A 22,172-nucleotide genomic window follows, 5' to 3' on the forward strand; every position below is an offset into this window, starting at 1 on the left:
TCACAATCTAAAAAGGTTCACCCAATTATGTGTCTGTGGCATGTATGTATCCGGTGGTAATACTGGAAGACAGAGTGCTTTGGGCCACGGCCAAGACTCATAAAGTAGCTGTGTTCAAGAATCATCATACTCTACTAGGAGAATCAATAACACTATCTGGATTCTGAGTTCCTAAAGAAGCCAACCATTCTGAATTTCAAAGGATAGAGTGAGATGCCAAAACTGTTCAGAGACAAAAAGCTAAAAGCCCCGCTCATCTAATTAATACTGATCTTCATAGATGTTTTTGGAATTCATTGCATATTCTCTTCTTTTTATCTTATTTGATTTTTAGTTGCTTGAGGACAAGCAACAATTTAAGTTTGGTGTTGTGATGAGCGGATAATTTATACACTTTTTGGCATTGTTTTTAGTATGTTTTTGGTATGATCTAGTTAGTTTTTAGTATATTTTTATTAGTTTTTAGCTAAAATTCACTTTTCTGGACTTTACTATGAGTTTGTGTGTTTTTCTGTGATTTCAGGTATTTTCTGGCTGAAATTGAGGGACCTGAGCAAAAATCTGATTCAGAGACTGAAAAGGACTGCAGATGCTGTTGGATTCTGACCTCCCTGCACTCGAAGTAGATTTTCTGGAGCTACAGAAGCCCAATTGGCGCGCTCTCAACGGCGTTGGAAATTAGACATCCTGGGCTTTCCAGCAATATATGATAGTCCATACTTTGCCCAAGATTTGATGGCCCAAACCGGCGTTCAAAGTCACCTCAAGAAATCCCAGCGTTAAACGCTGGAACTGGCACCCAAATGGGAGTTAAACGCCCAAACTGGCATAAAAGCTGGCGTTTAACTCCAAGAAGAGTCTCTACACGAAATTTCTTCATTGCTCAGCCCAAGCACACACCAAGTGGGCCCGGAAGTGGATTTTTATGTCATTTACTCATCTCTGTACACCCTAGGCTACTAGTTTTCTATAAGTAGGACCTTTTACTATTGTATTGAGATATCTTGGTAGCTATCTTCGTGTTTTATGCTATCTTAGATCATTGGGAGGCTGGCCATTCGGCCATGCCTAGACCTTATGCTTATGTATTTTCAACGGTGGAGTTTCTACACACCATAGATTAAGGTGTGGAGCTCTGTTGTACCTCGAGTATTAATGCAATTACTATTGTTCTTCTATTCAATTCCGCTTGTTCTTTGTCCAAGATATCACTTGTTCTTCAACTTGATGAATGTGATGATCCGTGACACTCATCATCATTCTCACTCATGAACAAGGTGACTGACAACCACTCTTGTTCTACAAGCAATCAAAGCTCTAGTGAATATCTCTTGGATTCCTGATAACACGATGCATGGTTGATCGCCTGACAACCGAGTGCTCACCTGACAAACGAGCCAGCCATTCCGTGAGATCAGAGTCTTCGTGGTATAGGCGAGAACTGATGGCGGCATTCAAGAGAATCCGGAAGGTCTAACCTTGTCTGTGGTATTCTGAGTAGGATTCGATGATTGAATGACTGTGACGTGCTTCAAACTCCTGAGGGCGGGGCATTAGTGACAGACGCAAAAGAATCACTGGATTCTATTCCAGCCTGATTGAGAACCGACAGATGGATAGCCGTGCCGTGACAGGGTGCGTTGAACATTTCCAATGAGAGGATGGGAGGTAGCCACTGACAACGGTGAAACCCTTGCATAAGCTTGCCATGGAAAGGAGTAAGAAGGATTGGATAAGACTGTAGGAAAGCAGAGAGACGGAAGGGAAGGCATCTTCATTCGCTTGTTTGAAGCTCTCACCAATGATATACATAAGTATCTCTATCTTTATCTTTATGCTTTATTCGTTTATCATCATACCCATTTGAGTCTGCCTGACTGAGATTTACAAGGTGACCATAGCTTGCTTCATACCAACAATCTCCGTGGGATCGACCCTTACTCGCGTAAGGTTTATTACTTGGACGACCCAGTGCACTTGCTGGTTAGTTGTGCGAAGTTGTGTAATGCCATGGAATTGAGCTACCATGTTCTTGGGGTTCATGACCGGGGATTCTGAGAGTTGTGAAAAGTATTGTTCACAATTTCGCGCACCAACCTCAAAGAAAGAAGAAAAGCTTGGGGCAATTCAAAAGCGAAAATGAAAATAGAGGGATGCAAGAAAATGAAAATAGAGTAAAACCCCTTTTTCGATTTCAAAGTGCAAGAAGGGAAAAGAAACGGCCTAAAGAAATAAAGCCCAAATCAATAGGCTTTAAGAGCATCTTCTTGATCATAAGGAAATAACGTCCTTGAAAGCAACGCCGCAATTAAGGAGCTAAAAAATGCTTCGCATTTAAGCAGAATAAACGCCAGACTCGCGCGGAAAGAAGCTACTCAAAACCAATGCTCGAGCACGACTTCCTCAAAGGGGTCGAAGTTTAAAAACACAACCTCAAGGGAAAGATCGAAGCTCAAGCAAGAGCACTGTTCATACCCTGGACCGAGCTATACGGTCCGGGTTGGACGAAGACAAAGTGACCAACCTCTTGTAAGGTTGGCTCGTCACCGACTTCTTCCTAAAGAGTTCGGCCAAATTGCCATAAAGGCCTAAGCAGGCCCAAACCAGAGGATCACAGCCTACCTGAAGGCGGCTGGCCAAAAGATAGGTGATCTCACCCACAAATGATAAGATAAGATAACTTATCTCAAAGGTCACTCCACACTACTATAAATACGTTGGAGCACCCAGGTATAACTCATACTCCAATTCTACAAAAAAAAACCTGCTTAAATCTCGTGCTAACTTAAGCTTCGGAGTCTCTTGTAGGTACCACCACCCCCTGATGATCAAGGACCAGCAACACCTCAAGCTCCAACAGGTCGGGCAGGGCAGAATCGACCAACTCAAAAGATCTCGTCCGAGATTGACCTCCAGTTTCAGGTAACCCTCGAAACAGTCGGCTTAGAATTTTCACAAAATAATTCCGTTGCAAGTATAGTTCTAGGCCAACAAGTAACGCTCAATCAAATTTTAATTTTTGGTTGTCATAAGTCCAACCCAATAAAAGTAACCGAGAGTATTAGTCCCAGGTCGTTCTCCCTATAAATTGCAATCGAGTGCCTAATTATTGGTTTTGAGTATCATGGGGGTTGGGTTGATAAAAGGGCAAGAAAATAAATAGCAAGAAAAGTAAAGCAAACAACTAAAGAAGCAAATACTAAAGAGAGACACTCATGGCAAGGATTGAGAATATAGGCTTTCTATCCTAGTCATTAATTATCATACAATAATTATCAAGAGCTAATCATATTAAGTCATCTTCTACATCGGAAGAAGGTACCATATTATCTTCAACATAGGAAGAAAGTCAAACAGGACTAGTTAATCTCAATCCAAAAGTCCTAATCACCTCACTAATTGAATTAGCAAGAGAGTAGAGTCAATGAAAACAATAGTAACTAACAACCCTAGATTACCAACATAAATTGGGTATTAATGACTCAAGATTGCCTAATTTCCCTCTCCAAGCCAAGAATGCTCAAAAAGCTACTCTAACATCCAACCAAGCGTTTTGTCAAACAGTTAGAAGGCATAAAAGGCAAGCATCATAAAACTGCAAGGAATAATAAAATCTACTACTACCTAATGCAAGAAATTAACACTAACAACTCAAAGAAGCAAGAAAAGAACATAAAACCTCAAATTGCATTAAAGGAAAGGGGAATTAACAAGAGTTCATCAACATAAAAAGTAAACAAAATGAGAAATTAACAAGAGAAACTAAGACGATTGAAGCAATTCAACAAGAAAAAGTAAGGGAAACTAAATCAAAACAAGTAATTAAACCTAAATCTAAGACAAAAATAAACTAAGAACCCTAATTTCTAGAGAGAAGAGGGAGCTTCAGTCTCTAGAACTAACCTAAGATATGTTTCCTACATTAACTAATTGCTCCCCCCTTTGTCCAATCTTGAATTCTGCATGAAATAGGCTCAGAAATGAGTTGGATTTGGGTCTGGAAAGCTCAGAAATTGCCCACAGCATGTTGCTTATAATGAGGTCACGTGCCTAACGTCACGCGTGTTTGTCGCTAGAAAATTTCCTCCTCACGCGTATGCGTGGGTGACACGTGCACGAGGCCTTGAATTCTCCTAACACTCATTTCTTCATGAATTCTCCACTTTGTATGCTTTTCCTTTCACTTCTTCCATCCAATTCTTGCCTTATGAACCTGGAATCACTCAACAAACATATCAAGGCATCAAATGGAATTAAAGTGGACTAAAATCTAGCCATTTTAAGGCCAAAAAATCATGTTTTTACTCTTAAGCACAAATTTGGGGGAATTACAAAACCATGCTATTTCATTGAATAAATGTGAGATAAGTTAATAAAATCCACCAAACTCAACACAAGATAAACCACAAAATTGGGGGTTTATCAGTGGTTCAAGAGTTCTATGCCAATGCATGGGTCACTAAACATTATGATACAAGTGTGAACCCAAGCCTCGAAAATTGGAGCACCATGGTCCGAGGGCGACCCTTGGATTTCTGCCCGGAAAGTGTAAGGTTGGCGATCTATTTGCCAATAATGCAAGGAGACCCACACCCTCTGATGCACGAAAACTTGTCTCTCAACAAATTTCCCTCAGCAAGTATACCAAATTGTCGTCAAGTAAAAACTCACAATAGAGTGAGGTCGAATCCCACAAGGATTGATTGGTCGAGCAACTTTAATTAGAGGAGTGTTCTAGTCAAGCTAAGCCAGATTAAGTGAGAATTGTAGAAACTTAAATGCGGGAAAGATAAATGACATGAAAAATTTACAGAATCTTAATTGGGGAATTGGGGAGATGAGCATGAAAGTAAATAACAGAAAGTAAAGAGAATGGGTAAGATCAGAGATGGGGAATTCATTAGGCTTAGGAGATGTTGCATTCTCCGGATCAAGTTCATCTTCATCTCTTTCTTAATCAATGCATTCATTGATCTCCTTGGCAATCTTAGGTGATTGGATCCCAATTCCTTGGCAACCCAATCTCTCTAAGCTTGAACAATTTCCCAATTCCTTGATTTAATTTCTCATGAGAAGAGATGAGGTTTGGTCACTGATTATACCACACATCTTCACAGATCAAAGTATTGGTAGGATTACATGTCACGATATCCATCCAACCCCCAACCTAATCCAATGTGAGAAAGCAATTCTAGCATGATCTCCTCATTCCTCTTCCAAGGCTCAGAAGAGATCCAATTATGGAGAGTTTCTTTTCCAAGATAACTAACCAATTGGTTGAAGACCGAAAGCTTTCTAGCAAAATCAAGAGAAAAGAAAGAGGAATAAGAATGAAAACTATAATTGACCCATCAAATTACAACAGAGCTCCCTAACCCAATGAAAGGGGTTTAGTTGTTCATAGCTCTGGGAATGGAATGGGTAAAAGAAAAGTGCATTGTAAAGTAACTAAAAATTGCAGAAAAAGTAAATATACAGAGTGTAGCTCCCAATAATGCCAAGCTCCCTTCTAGTTCAAAACTACTCCTATATATACTACTCTTCTGATCTTCTAGTTAGCTCTTCAAGTCTTGGATATGGGCCTTTGTTCTTTAGTTGAAGCAGTTACAGTCCTTAGTGGGCTCAGCTTTGCTTGCAGAAAGAGAGTGAGTCAGGCATGGTATGCAGTCAGTCAGGACGTTAGTGATGTTAACGTTAAGTTTGAATTTTGGTTCGATGATGTTAGTGACACTAACTTTGTCATTAACGTCCCAACCTACTTGACCCACGATAACCCCAACGTTAGTGGCACTAACATAACCACTAACGTAACCTTTCCATCCTTCGCTAGCGTTATTGGCGTTAACTTTGCGAATAACGCTGCTCCTTGTCCCTTTCTCCCACGTTAATGGTCCATGTTAGTGAAACTAACGTAGCCCTTAACGCAGGCATGCCAAGACTCGAGGGCGTTAGTGACACTAACTTTGTCACTAACGCTACAAAATTCCTTCTCTTCCACGTTAGTGCTCACGTTAATTGCATTAACGTGGGTATGTTGCCATCTCCAACGTTAGTGACAAAGTTAGTGTCACTAACGTTGGCTCCTCGTTCCTTGCTCCACGTTAACTCCTATGTTAGTGGCATTAACGTGGGCACTAACGTAGGTGAACTTGGCCTGATCCAACGTTAGTGACAAAGTTACTGTCACTAACGTTGGCAATCCTCTATTGCTCCACGTCAGAGCTCACGTTAATGGCATTAACGTGGCTCTTAACGTGAATGTTTTTGGCCTTTGCAACGTTAGTGGTGTTAACTTCACGACTAACGTTGGAGTTTCCTTCTCCTTCCACGTTATTTTCCACGTTAATGTAACTAATGTAGCAACTAACGTGGGCTGGGATGGCTTTCGAGGGCATTAGTGGTGATAACTATACCACTAACGTTGCAAGCTTGCTCCCTTTCCACGTTAGTGGTCACGTTAGTGATACTAACATGGCTGCTAACGTGGTTTTTCCATGCTTCCTTTGTCCTGAAATAAAACAACCAAGGTGCATCAAAGCTTTGTTCCACATCATGAGATCCTACATTATATAAATTGGCCTTCAATTCATGCATTATTCTCATGAAATCATGTAAAGTTCACAATGTTTGCTTGAATCAAGATGTAAGTGTATATTCATCCAAAACTTGCTTATTAACTAAGAAAATGCATGAAACTATCTAAAAAGAGTAAAGAAAAGGCTAGTAAAACTGGCCAAGATGCCCTGGCATCACAACACCAAACTTAAAGTTTGCTTGTCCCTAAGCAAGTACTGAAACATACGGATGATGAATGAAAGAATAAGAGAAATAAGTCTTTATTATAGAAGTTATGTCCTTGGTTCATGGGGTTTCATGCATAGCAACTTAGGTTCATGCCTTTGCTGGTTTTCAGGTCCTTATCATGCCTTTGATAACTCACTTGACTGCATCCTATGAGATCCTGATTCATTGATCCTTCCCCTTTTTCTTTTTTTTTTTAGGGTTTATTGCTGGTGGACGAAATTGTGATCATCAATAATGGCTCCAATGGCTTGGTGCTCTCATACGTGAATCACACTTTATCACAACTCCGCACAACTAACCAGCAAGTGTACTGGGTCGTCCAAGTAATACCTTACGTGAGTAAGGGTCGATCCCACAGAGATTGTTGGTATGAAGCAAGCTATGGTCATCTTGTAAATCCCAGTCAGGCGGATTCAAATGTGGTTGGATGAGATATTCAAAAGATAAATAAAATAAATAGGAAATAAAGATAAAGTTACTCATGTACTCCAATGGTGGGAATTTCAGATAGGTGCATGGAGGTGCTGTGTTCCTTTCGAATCTCTACTTTCTTATTACATTCATCCAAGCCTACTTATTCCTTTCCATGGCAAGCTGTATGTAGGGCATCACTGTTGTCAATGGCTACATCCCATCCTCTTAGTGAAAAAGGTCCAAATGCTCTGTCACAGCACGGCTAATCATCTGTCGGTTCTCAATCAGGTTGGAATAGAATCCAGTGATTCTTTTGCGTCTGTCACTAACGCCCAGCCTTCAGGAGTTTGAAGCTCGTCACAGTCATTCAATCCCGGAATCCTACTAGGAATACCACAAACAAGGTTAGACTTTCCGGATTCCCATGAATGCCGCCATCAATTCTAGCTTATACCACGAAGATTCTGATTAAGGAATCTAAGAGATATGCGCCCGGTCTAAGGTAGAACGGAAGTGGTTGTCAGTCACATGCGTTCATAGGTAAGAATGATGATGAGTGTCACGAATCATCACATTCGTCAAGTTGAAGTGCAACGAATATCTTAGAAAACGAATAAATCGAATTGGATAGAAAATAATAGTAATTGCATTAAAACTTGAGGTACAGCAGAGCTCCACACCCTTAATCTATGGTGTGTAGAAATTCCACCGTTGAAAATACATAAGTGAAAGGTTCAGGCATGGCCAAAAGGCCAGCCCACCAAAACGTGATCAATAGTCTCCTAAGAGGAATAATAGAATAAAACTGAGACCAAAGATATCTAATACACTAGTAAAAAGTTCTATTTATACTAAACTAGCTACTAGGGTTTACAGAAGTAAGTAATTGATGCATAAATCCACTTCCGGGGCCCACTTGGTGTGTGTTTGGGCTGAGCTTGATCTATCCACGAACTGAGGTTTCTCTTGGAGTTGAACGCCAAGTTGTAACGTGTTTTGGGCGTTCAACTCTGGTTCGTGACGTGTTTCTGGCGTTTGACTCCAGAATGCAGCATGGAATTGGCGTTGAGCGCCAGTTTACGTCATCTAATCACGAATAAAGTATGGACTATTATATATTGTGGGAAAGCTCTGAATGTCTACTTTCCAACGCTGTTGAGAGCGCGACATTTAAAGTTCTGTAGCTCCAGAAAATCCATTTCGAGTGTAGAGAGGTCAGATTCCAACAGCATCAGCAGTCCTTAGTCAGCCTCCTATCAGAGTTTTGCTCAGGTCCCTGAATTTCAGCCAGAAAATATCTGAAATCACAGAAAAACACACAAACTCATAGTAAAGTTCAGAAATGTGAATTTAGCATAAAAACTAATGAAAATATCCCTAAAAGTAACTAGATCATACTAAAAACTACCTAAAAACAATGCCAAAAAGCGTATAAATTATCCGCTCATCACAATACCAAACTTAAATTGTTGCTTGTCCCAAGCAACTGAAAATCAATTAGGATAAAAAGAAGAGAATATACTATAAATTTTAAAATATCAATGAATATTAATTCTAATTAGATGAGCGGGACTTGTAGCTTTTTGCTTCTGAACAGTTTTGGCATCTCACTTTTTCCTTTGAAGTTTAGAATGATTGGCTTCTATAGGAACTTAGAATTTCAGATAGTGTTATTGATTCTCCTAATTAAGTTTGTTGATTCTTGAACACAACTACTTTTATGAGTCTTGGCCGTGGCCCTAAGCATTTTGTTTCTAGTATTATCACCGGATACATAAATGCCACAGACACATGACTGGGTGAACCTTTTCAGATTGTGACTCAGCTTTGCTAGAGTCCCCAGTTAGAGGTGTCCACAGCTCTTAAGCACACTCTTTTTGCTTTGGATCACGACTTCAACCACTCAGTCTCAAGCTTTTCACTTGGACCTGCATGCCACAAGCACATGGTTAGGGACAGCTTGATTTAGCCGCTTAGGCCTGGATTTTATTTCCTTGGGCCCTCCTATCCATTGATGCTCAAAGCCTTGGATCCTTTTTACCCTTGCTTTTTGGTTTTAAGGGCTATTGGCTTTTTCTGCTTGCTTTTTCTCTTTCTTTCTGATTTTTTTTTCGCCAAATTTTTTTTCGCAAGCTTTTGCTTTTTCACTGCTTTTTCTTGCTTCAAGAATCAATTTCATGATTTTTCAGATTATCAATAACATTTCTCTTTGTTCATCAGTCTTTCAAGAGCCAACAATTTTAACATTCATAAACAACAATATCAAAATTATGCACTGTTCAAGCATTCATTCAGAAAACAAAAAGTATTGTCACCACATCAATATAATTAAATTAATTTCAAGGACAATTTTCAAAATTTATGTACTTTTTGTTCTTTTGAATTAAAAACATTTTTCATTTAAGAGAGGTGAAGGATTTATGGAATTTATTCATAGCTTTAAGACATAGTTACTAACTACTAATGATCTTGAAGTAGAGACACAAAACATAGATAAACATATAACATAAAAAACCAAAAAACAGAGAGATAAGAACAAGGAAGTTAAGGAATGAGTCCACCTTAGTGAGGGTGGCGCCTTTTAAAGGTCCAATGGTGCTTTTTGAGCTCCTTTATGTCTCTTCCTTGCTTCTGTTGCATGATCCCTAGTGATTTTGGTGTTCCTACCCTTAGTTGCTTCCAATAATTATGTGGAGGAACATGTATCCCCTGATGTATCTCAGGGATTTCTTGATGAGGGAATTTCTCATGCTCTCTTGATGTGTAGTCAAATGCTCTTCTACTGAGTTATGGGCCCTTGAGATGAATATCTCCATCTCCCATGACTCAAAGGTGGAAGCTTTTGTCTTCTCTTTTGTCTTCTCTTTCTTTTCCCTCTTTTTTTTTAGGTTTCTATAGCCTTAGGTGCCATCAATGGTTATGGAAAAGCAAGAAAAGCAAAAAAGCTATGCTTTTACCACACCAAACTTAGAATGTTGCTCGCCCTCGAGCAAAAGAAGAAAGAATAGAAGAAGGAGAAGAAGATGTGGGGGAGAGGGAGAGATGTTTGTGTTTTGGCCATGTAGGGTGGGTTTGGGTGGGAAGGATGGATGGATGTGAGTGGTGAAGAGATGATGGGGAAGAGGGATTAAGGTGAATGGGGAAGAAGGGAGAAGGTGAGTTGAGGTAGGTGGGGATCCTGTAGGGTCTACAGATCCTGAGGTGTTAAGGATTTACATCCCTGCACTAATTAGGCATGTAAAACGCCTTTGCATACAATTCTGGCGTTTAAACGCCGAGGTGTTGCATGTTCTGGGCGTTCAACGCCTATGTGCAGCATGTTTCTGGCGTTGAACACCAGTTCCATGCTTGTTTATAGCGTTCAGCGCCAGCTCTATGCTCTGTTCTGGCGTTGAATGCCAGCCAGATGCTCCTTACTGGCGTTTAAACGCCAGTAAGTCCTTCCTCCAGGGTGTGATTTTTCTTCTACTGGTTTTGATTCTATTTTTAATTTTAGTATTTTTTTCGTGACTCCACATGATCATGAACCTAATAAAACATAAAAGAGCAATAAAAAGAAAAATAAAATTAGATAAATAAAAATTGAGTTGCCTCCCAATAAGCGCTTCTTTAATGTCAATAGCTTTGACAGTGGGCTCTCATGGAGCCTCACAGGTGATCAGGTCAATGTTAGGACCTCCCAACACCAAACTTAGAGTTTGAATGTGGGGGTTCAACACCAAACTTAGAGTTTGACTATGGGGCCTCTGTTTGACTCTGCATTGAGAGAAGTTGTTCATGCTTCCTCTCATTACCAAATAACTTGGCATTTAGCTTCATGATGGCTCCTAGATATTGAGCAACTTGCTCTCCAGTTACATCTTCATTCTCTTCAGAGGAAGAATAGTCTTCAGAGCTCATGAATGGCAGAAGGAGATTTAATGGAATCTCTATTGTCTCTATATGAGCCTCAGATTCCTTTGGATCCTCAATAGGGAACTCCTTCTTGCTTGAGGGACGTCCCATGAGGTCTTCCTCATTGGGATTCACGTCCTCTCCTTCTTCTCTAGGTTCGGCCATATTGATTATATCAATGGCCTTGCACTCTCTTTTTGGATTTTCTTCAGTATTGCTTGGGAGAGTACTAGGAGGGGTTTCAGTGATTTTCTTACTCAGCTGGCCCACTTGTGCCTCCAGATTTCTGATGGAGGACCTTGTTTCATTCATGAAACTTAAAGTGGCCTTAGACAGATCAGAGACTTAAATTTGTGAAGTTAGAGGTATTCTGTTCATAATTCTCTGTCTGTTGCTGAGAAGATGATGGATAAGGCTTGATATTGCTGAGCCTATTTCTTCCACCATTATTAAAGCCTTGTTGAGGCTTTTGTTGATCCTTCCATGAGAAATTCGGATGATTTCTCCATGATGAATTATAGGTGTTTCCATAAGGTCCACCTATGTAATTTACCTCTGCCATTGCAGGGTTCTCAGGATCATAAGCTTCTTCTTCAGAAGATGCCTCTTTAGTACTGTTGGATGCATTTTGCCATCCATTCAGACTTTGAGAAATCATGTTGACTTGCTGAGTCAACACTTTGTTCTGAGCCAATATGGCATTCAGAGCATCAATTTCAAGAACTCCTTTCCTTTGAGGCGTCCCATTATTCACAGGATTCCTCTCAGAAGTGTACATGAACTGGTTATTTGCAACCATGTCAATAAGTTCTTGAGCTTCTGCAGGTGTTTTCTTTAGGTGAATGGATCCACCTGTAGAATGGTCCAATGACATCGTAGAGAACTCAGATAGACCATAATAGAATATATCTATCATGGTCCATTCTGAAAACATGTCAGAAGGACATCTTTTGGTCATCTGTTTGTATCTTTCCCAAGCTTCATAGAGCGATTCACCATCTTTTTGTTTGAAGGTCTAAACATCCACTCTAAGCTTGCTCATCTTTTGAGGAGGAAAGAACTTTAGCCAAGAAGGCAGTGACCAGCTTATCCCAGGAGTCCAGGCTATCTTTAGGTTGTGAATCCAACCATGTTCTAGCTCTGTCTCTTACAGCAAAAGGGAAAAGCATAAGCCTGTAGACTTCAGGATCTACTCCATTCGTCTTTATAGTCTCACAGATCTGCAAGAACTCAGTTAAAAACTGATAGGGATCTTCTGATGGAAGTCCATGAAACTTGCAATTTTGTTGCATTAGAGCAACTAGTTGAGATTTCAGCTCAAAATTGTTTGCCCCAATGGTTGGGATTGAGATGTTTCTTCCATCAAACTTGGAAGTAGGTGTAGTATAATCACCAAGCATCATCCTTGCATTATTGTTGTTAGGTTCGGCTGCCATGTCTTTTTCCTGTTCGAAAATTTCAGTAAGGTTGTCTCTGGATTGTTGTAATTTAGCTTATCTTAATTTTCTCTTCAGACTCCTTTCAGGATTAGGGTCAGCTTCAAAAAGAATGCCTTTTTCCTTGTTCCTGCTCATATAGGGAAGAAGAGAACAAGAAAAGAAAGAGGAATCCTCTATGTCACAGTAAAGAGGTTCCTTATTGTTAGTAGAAGAAGAAAGGGAATAAAGAAAGGAGAATCCAAACAGAAGGGTAAGGATATGGGTAGTGAATTGAGATGAAGAGAGGTAAAGAGAAGTGTTAGTGAATGAATAAATAAATAGAATAATATGAGAGAAGGAGAAATTTTCGAAAATAAATTTTAAAAAAGAGTTAAATGATTTTCGAAAAATAAAGATAAGAAATAAAATTAAAATTAAAATTTAAAATAATTAATTAATTAAATAAATAATTTTTGAAAAAGAGGGAGGTATTTTCGAAAATTAGAGAGGAAAGTTGTTAGGTGGTTTTCAAAAAGATAAGAAACAAACAAAAACTCAAATAGTTAGTTGAAAAAAAATTTGAAAATCAAATTTGAAAAGATAAGAAGATAAGAATATAAGAAGTTAGAAAAGATATTTTAAAATCAAATTTTTGAAAAAAGGATAAAATTTTGAAAAAGATATGATATAAAAGATAAGATAAAAAGATATGATTAAAAAGATATGGTTAGAAAAGATTTAATTTTTAAAATTAAAATTAATTACTTGACTAACAAGAAACTAAAAGATATGATTCTAGAATTTAAAGATTGAACCTTTCTTAACAAGAGAGTAACAAACTTCAAATTTTTTGAATCAATCACATTAATTGTTAGTGTAATTTCGAAAATTTGAAATAAAATTAAGAAAGAGATTTTGAAAATAATTTTAAAATTTTCGAAATTAATAAGATAAAAATGAAAAAGATTTGATTTTTGAAAAAATTTTGAAAAGATAAGATTTTTAAAATTGAAAATTTGACATGACTTATGAGAAACAACTAATTTTAAAAATTTTTGACTAAGTCAACTCAAATTTTTTAAAATTAGGAGAGAAATAAGAAAAAGATTTTTTTATTTTTGAATTTTTAATGAAGAGAGAGAAAAACATAAATATGACCCAAAACATGAAAATTTTGGATCAAAACACTTAATGCATGCAAGAACACTATGAATGTCAAGATGAGCACCAAGAACACTTTGAAGATCATGATGAACATCAAGAACATATTTTTGAAAAAAATTTTTACGCAAAGAAAATATGCAAGACACCAAACTTAGAAATCTTTAATGCATGGACACTATGAATGCAAAAATGCATATGAAAAACAATAAAAGACACACAACAAGAAATCATCAAGATCAAACAAGAAGACTTACCAAGAACAACTTGAAGATCATGAAGAACACTATGAATGCATGGAATTTTTGAAAAAATAATGCATAAATTTTAAAAACATGCAATTGACACCAAACTTAAAAATTGACTCAAGACTCAAACAAGAAACACAAAATATTTTTGGTTTTTATGATTTTATGATTTTTTTGTATTTTCTTTTGATTTTTTTTTTTCGAAAAACATTTAGGAAAAAAAGAAAATAAGAAATTCAAAATTTTTAATAAGAATTCCAGGAATCTTTCAATATTTGTCTAAAGCCCCAATCCAAGGGTTGGGCATGGCTTAATAGCCAGTCAGCTTTAGAAGATATAAATCAGGCATGCAACAGCTGATGTTTCATCCAACTCCATATACATACCCGACCTGTTGACAAGTGGAGGCCTCAATCCAAGGGGGTTTGGATATGGCTTTACAGCCAACTAGTCATCAACATGCTACTTGTGAAACTCTAGAATTCATTCTTAAAAATTTAGAATAATTTTCGAAAACAGATGAGAAATTTTTGAAAGATTTTTGAAAAATATTTTTTGAAATTAAAACAAAAAGAAAATTACCTAATCTGAGCAACAAGATGAACCGTCAGTTGTCCATACTCGAACAATCCCCGGCAACGGCGCCAAAAACTTGGTGGACGAAATTGTGATCATCAATAATGGCTCCAAAGGCTTGGTGCTCTCATACGTGAATCACACTTTATCACAACTCCGCACAACTAACCAGCAAGTGTACTGGGTCGTCCAAGTAATACCTTACGTGAGTAAGGGTCGATCCCACAGAGATTGTTGGTATGAAGCAAGCTATGGTCATCTTATAAATCCCAGTCAGGTGGATTCAAATGTGGTTGGATTAGATATTCAAAAGATAAATAAAATAAACAGGAAATAAAGATAAAGTTACTCATGTACTCCAATGGTGGGAATTTCAGATAGGTGCATGGAGGTGCTGTGTTCCTTCCGAATCTCTACTTTCTTATTACATTCATCCAAGCCTACTTATTCCTTTCCATGGCAAGCTGTATGTAGGGCATCACCATTGTCAATGGCAACATCCCATCCTTTCAGTGAAAAAGGTCCAAATGCTCTGTCATAATCATCTATCGGTTCTTAATCAGGTTGGAATAGAATCCAGTGATTCTTTTGCGTCTGTCACTAATGCCCAGCCTTCAGGAGTTTGAAGCTCGTCATAGTCATTCAATCCCGGAATCCAACTCGGAATACCACAGACAAGGTTAGACTTTTCGGATTCCCATGAATGCTGCCATCAATTCTAGCTTATACCACGAATATTCTGATTAAGGAATCCAAGAGATATGCGCCCGGTCTAAGGTAGAACGGAAGTGGTTGTCAGTCACGTGCGTTCATAGGTGAGAATGATGATGAGTGTCACAGATCATCACATCGTCAAGTTAAAGTGCAACGAATATCTTAGAATAGGAATAAATCGAATTGGATAGAAAATAATAGTAATTGCATTAAAACTTGAGGTACAGCAGAGCTCCACACCCTTAATCTATGGTGTGTAGAAACTCCACCGTTGAAAATACATAAGTGAAAGGTTCAGGCATGGCCGAATGGCCAGCCCCCCAAAACATGATCAATAGTCTCTTAAGAGGAATAATAGAATAAAACTGAGACCAAAGATATCTAATACACTAGTAAAAATTTCTATTTATACTAAACTAGCTACTAGGGTTTACAAAAGTAAGTAATTGATGCATAAATCCACTTCCGGGGCCCACTTGGTGTGTGCTTGGTCTGAGCTTGATCTATCCACGAGCTGAGGCTTCTCTTGGAGTTGAACGCCAAGTTGTATCGTGTTTTGGGCGTTCAACTCTGGTTCGTGACGTGTTTTTGGCGTTTGACTCCAGAATGCAACATGGAACTGGCGTTGAGCGCCAGTTTACGTCGTCTAATCACGAATAAAGTATAAACTATTATATATTTCTGGAAAGCTCTAGATGTCTACTTTCCAACGCCGTTGAGAGGGCACCATTTGGAGTTCTTTAGCTCCGGAAAATTCATTTCGAGTGCAGGGAGGTCAAATTCCAACAGCATCAGCAGTCCTTTGTCAGCCTCCTATCAGAGTTTTGCTCAGGTCCCTCAATTTCAGCCAGAAAATACCTGAAATCATAGAAAAACACACAAACTCATAGTAAAGTCCAGAAATGTGAATTTAGCATAAAAACTAATGAAAACATCCCTAAAAGTAACTAGATCATACTAAAAACTACCTAAAAACAATGCCAAAAAGCGTATAAATTATCCGCTCATCAATTGCTTTCTTAGGCTAAGTGCTTTGTGAGGGGGAAACTCTTTAAGATAAGCTTTCAGCCAGCACTCCTGAACCAGTTGGTTCAAGGTGCTAGGTGTTGAAACACCCCTAAGGACCTACTCCCTCGAGTCTCTCCCCCACACTATACACCACAGGCATATGGTTTGTTATTTTCTTTCTTGAGACCTTGGTGTCCAGCACCTCTTTGGGTTACTAAGTGCTTTGTGGCAAGGTTGCTCTTGATAGTGGATTTTCAGTTGATAATCCTGGGTTAGTTAACCCAAGTTACCAAGTGATAAAGCACTCCTAAGAACATATTCATCCAAGCAGATCCTTTGCACAAGAGCACCATAGACACATGCCTCAAGATTCAAACCCTTGGTGCCTAGCCTTATTTCCTATTCTTTTTCCTTTCTTTTTCACACTCTAACTTTTCTTTTTCTTTTTCTTATTAGGATCTTGTTATTTAGCTGGTCTCATAGGATGTGCTTCAAGCATATGATTTAAAACACATAATTGCCCTTAGACCTTGTTGGTGAACCAACTTAGCTAATCAATTACCACTCCACAAATATTGGGACTTTTATTCAACAATATGAACTCCACTCTTGTTCCTTTCATAACATTAATGAGCGGACTTTTGTGTGGTCTAGAATTCATAATAAATTCTCGTTGCAAGTATGGTTTCTAAACCAACAATAATCCTTTCATACAAACATTTGTTTGTCACTAAAACAAACCCCTAAAATCTATAAACCGAAGTATTTAAATCTCGGGTCGTTTTTCCTAGGAATTGTAATAAAGTGTCTTGTTATTGGTTATGAGTTATGTTTTGGGGTTTTAATAAGAGACATGAAAGATAAATGACAGGGAAGTAAACTAATGGCAAAAAAGGTCTTGGCAAGGGTTGGTGGTCAAGGATCTCTATCCTAATCACTAACCACAACATGAAAATTGGCAAGGATCAATCCCATTAAGTTATTCTCTAACTAGTAGTAAAGAAAAGTCAAATGAGCTATATCAATCCTAGTCTATAAGTCCTAACTCTCCACTAATTCAATTAGTGAGAACTAGAGTCAATGAATCCCAATCATCAATTACTTGGATATTAGTAACTCAAAAGTCCCTAAGTTATCTTTCCAAGCCAAGAGCATAAAATTCTACTCTAAAATCCAACCAAGCATTTCATCAAACACTTGGAAGGCATAAAAGAAAAGCATAGTAAATCAACAACAAAAACAAAATCTAACAACAACTAATTGCAAAGAATTAACAACAACAAATCAAATGAACAATAAAGGAACATGAAAACACAAATTGCATTAAAGGAAAACGGAAGAATAAAAGTGAATCAACATAAAAGTAGAGAATTACAAGAATTAAATGCTAAACTAGAGAGAAGAGATGTAGAAGAAGAAGAATTACAAAAGGAGAAGTAAATCAAAGCATGAAATTAACCTAGATCTAAGAAATCCTAATCTAGATCTAACCTAATCCTAATCATAGAAAGAAGTGAGAGCTTCTCCCTCTAAGTGTGTCTAAGTTTGTTGATTTCCCTTCAATACTTGGCTTAAATAGCATCAGAAATGAGTTGGATTGGACCCACAAGGCTTCTAAAATCACTGGCCACGAGTTGCATTAAGTGGATCATGTGCAACCATCGATGCGTACGCATATTGTGCACGTGCGCGCCTCTATGCGTGATGCAACTATGGCAAATCTTATATCATTTTGAAGCCCCGGATGTTAGCTTTCCAACGCAACTGGAATAGCATCATTTGGACTTCTGTAGTTCAAGTTATGGTCGATTAAGCACGAAGAGGTCGGCTTGACAACTTTTGCGATTCCTTCATTTCTTTATGAGTTCTCCATTTCTACATGTTTTTCCTTCATTCTCTTGATCCAATCCTTGCCTCCTAAATCTGAAATCACTTAACAAACATATCAAGGCATCTAATGGAATCAAGGTAAATTAAATTTAGCTATTTTAAAACCTAAAAAGCATGTTTTCACTCTTAAGCACGATTAAGGGAGAAGTTACAAAACCATGCTATTTCATTGAATAAATGTGGGTAAAAGGTGATAAAATCCCCAAAAATCAATACAAGATAAAACCCTACAAATGGGATTTATCAACCTTCCCACACTTAAACCAAGCATGTCCTCATGCTTAAGCCAAGAGAGAAACAAAGGGTATCAACATTTATTCAATGTAAATAAACTATATGCAACCTAAACAATATGCAACTATCTAAATGGATGAAACTAAATGCAAAATGGTTTTACCTACTTGGTTAAAAATAAATCAATCCTCTAAGTCATACATGCACAAGTAGGGCCAAGATCATATAACGATTCATGTATCCCACCAATTCAAATATTAAAATGAAGTTCAAGTAGATTTGCAAGAAGAAAGCTCAAGAAAGCCGGGAATCAAGGAATTGAGCATCGAACCCTCACCGGAAGTGTTTGCACTCTAGTCGCTCAAGTGTATAGGGTCGATTCACTCAATTCTCTCCTAATTATGCTTTCCAAGATTTGTTTTTCTTCTAACAATAAACTATTATTCAATGCATGCATACATTCATCATGAGGTCTTTTCATAGGTTGTAATGGGGCTAGGGTCAAGGTAGGATCATATATGGTTAAGTGGACTAGAATTTGAATCTTTGATTGACCTAGACTTTCCCACCTAACCTATGATAACCTATACAATATAAGTACTAACCTAACTACCCATTCTTCACTTTTTCACATACTCATGCATTCTCTTTTCACTTTACAACCTATATGCATTGATTCTTATTGAGCTTCATTTTGGGGCATTTTGTCCCCTTTTTATTGCTTTTCTTTTTCTTTCTTTCTTTTTTCTATTTTTCTTTTCTTTTGCTTTTCTTTTTCTTTTCCACACTCATTTCTTTTTCTTTTGTTTTTTCTCATTTTTCTTTCTTTCAAACTACTATATACAAGAGCATCAATGCATATGGTTTTACACTTAATTAACACATGAGCATATACCCAATTCCCAAAATTTTCAACAAAAATATAAAAACATACCCTTTTATCCCAACCAATGTCCCAAGTTTTCTCAAACTTGAATAATAACACTTTCACTAGCCTAAGCTAATCAAATATCCAAGCAAGGGACTTTTATTGTTTTCCGCTTTAGGCTTGTAATGTGCTAAAATAAAGAACAATTGGGTTAAGCGTATGCTCAAAATTGGTTAACAATGGATAGTAAAAGGTAGGCTATTTGGGTAAGTGAGCTAATGAAACAATGGCCTCAATCATATAAGTGCATGAATACAAGAAATAATAGACATATAGAATTAAACAAATCAAAGATCACAATCATAAAAAGAGAATAATTGCACACAAGAAGGAAAAGTAAGTGGTTATAAGATGTAACCACATCATTAGGCTCAAAACTCACAAGCTTGTGTTCTTAACTCAAAAATCATGTTCCAAAATAAATTCTTTCAAGCAAGTTCAACACAATTTTTTTTTCAAATTGGTAGGGTGCCCTAAAAACAGTTTCTTGGGAAAGAAATCATCACCCTAACCAAGTAGTCCTAACAAGAAAAAAGTAGTGAAAATTTGTACAAATTCTAACTAACATGCAACCTATCATGCAATGCAACAACTAGCTAACATTGTTGTTGAAAAAGGAAATTGTTACCCAAGGAGATCGGTCGGACGACCTCCCCACACTTGAAGATTGCACCGTCCTCGGTGCATGCAAAGGAGAGCAAGGTGGATGGGTTGCTACAACTGATGAGTTTCTTCAAAAGGGTTGTGCGGATGACTTGTTTGTTGCCCCATTGATAACTTTTTCTTTCCTTCCTTTTTGGTGGCCAGCCTAAAAAGAGCGAAAAAGAAAGAAAATTAAGCTTACAACAAAGATATCAACGCAAATAAAATGTAGGCGGGGGCTAATGCCAAATAAAAGTAGGGTTCTCAACTACATGGTAGCTACAACATGCAAATGCGAAAACAATATAAGCCAAGGCATATCAACTGATACTTGATGCAAGAGTAAAATCAAAGCATAAGTAAATGCCATGAAGAGCATGTTGAGCATCAAGTTTAAACAAGAAAGAGTGGGTCATGAAAGACACGCAAGTTCATATCAATGCACAAAGAACACAAGAGTTATACAAGATTAAGCATTGATTTAAAAGTTTCATTACCCAACAATATCAAACAAGTCAAGAAGCACCAAAATAATTCAAGAAATTCTCAACAATTGAGTATAAGAATTCAACACCATTATTAAAATAAGAAACTTAAGAAAAAGAAAATTACAACAAGCTATAAAAACAAAATTAAAATGCAATGAATAAAAATAAGCAAATGCAATAAAAGAAAATGGGAGAAAATAGAAAAAAAATTTTAGAATTTTATTTATTTATTTATTTATTTATTTATTTATTTATTTATTTTATTTTTTTGTTTTATAAGACTTTTTTTTCTTTTTTCAAGAGAGGAAGAAGAAAGGTAGAAAGAAAGAAGAAAAGAAGAAGAAAGAAGGAGAAAGGAGGAAGGAGAAAAACAGGGAGCAAATCCGCGCGTAAGCGCCATGCGTGCTTACGCGCACCTTGCACAGTTGGGATCATGGACGCGTACGCAGCATGAGCGCGGGCGCGCACATTGCGGATTATGCCATCGGCACGCATGTGCGCATACGCGTGCAATAGGTTGTGCCAGGAGCTTAATGTTTGCGCAGAATTAGCACAACTCTCTGGAAAATGTACCAGGAGTCATGCAGTGCCATCGACGCGTACGCACGCTGTGCCCGTACGCGCGCTCCGACCCCTTTTTTTTAATTTTCTTTTCAGAAATACTAAAAATGGCTAAAAATCTCCCTAACACTACCTACAACTCAAAATAACCAAAAATCCAAAATTACCAACATCTTTTTGGTTTTTGAAGGGTTTTCAACTATAAGCAAGAAAAGTTTGCTCCACAAGCAACTAGCAACCAATTACTAAAACAACTATATGAAGATGAAACTACCTACAATGGTAACTCAAATCTAGAAGAGAGTGGAAAGAGTTTACCATGGTGCACTACAAGAAAATAAGCTTTCTGCCACGCTTTAAAAGCGTGCCAAAAAGTGCAAAAAAGCATGTCGATATCTTTTTGCCACGCTTTTTGAGCTATCGGCACGCTTTTGAAAGGGTCACATCTGCCAGCGAGCCGGTTGCTCTTTCGCCATGCTTTTGTGGATCTATCGGCACGATTTTTTTGTTGGCATGCTTTCATCTCTTGCCACGCTTAAAAAGCGTGGCCATAGATCTAAACCTATAGGTACGCTTAAAAAGCGTACCGAGAAGTGCACATATCGCCACGTTTTTAAAACATCCAAGAATGTATGGTTTGAGTACTCTTTAAAAGCGTGCTGATAGGGGAAGATATGGCTACACTTTTTAAACATGCCAACAGGATAAACATATGGCTACACTTTTTAAACGTGCCTGACGTGGCGGAAATTGGCGAGTTAAGAATTAATTGTAAAGATAGCGTTGTGAGTACAGTCCTTAACCAGCCGAAAATCCATTTATCAATTTGGAAGGGTTGTCACAATATTGAAATTAAAATACTGGGAGTATGAATCTCAAGTCGTCTCCCAACGAGTTGCAGAAAGATGTGCTATTTTATTAATCAGGTATTTTCAAAAATGGTTGAGTTGATAAACAGGAAATTAAATCAGAGAAATTAGATAATTTAAATAAAAGCCTTGACTGGGAGTAGATTAGTTGGAAGCCCTATTCTTGTTGAAGTGCTCTCAAGATTAATTGATAATTGAAGGTTGCTCTCCTTAGTTATCCCTTACTAGGTAGAGGAAAGTCAAGCAAGTTGGAAAGCTATTTCTAGTCACAGGTCCTAATCCTCTCCCTTGGGAAGGACTAGTGTCAATGACTGGAGGGTGAT

The sequence above is a fragment of the Arachis stenosperma genome, chromosome 2, assembly GCF_014773155.1.
Source record: "Arachis stenosperma cultivar V10309 chromosome 2, arast.V10309.gnm1.PFL2, whole genome shotgun sequence".
In the NCBI taxonomy this organism is placed as follows: domain Eukaryota; kingdom Viridiplantae; phylum Streptophyta; class Magnoliopsida; order Fabales; family Fabaceae; genus Arachis; species Arachis stenosperma.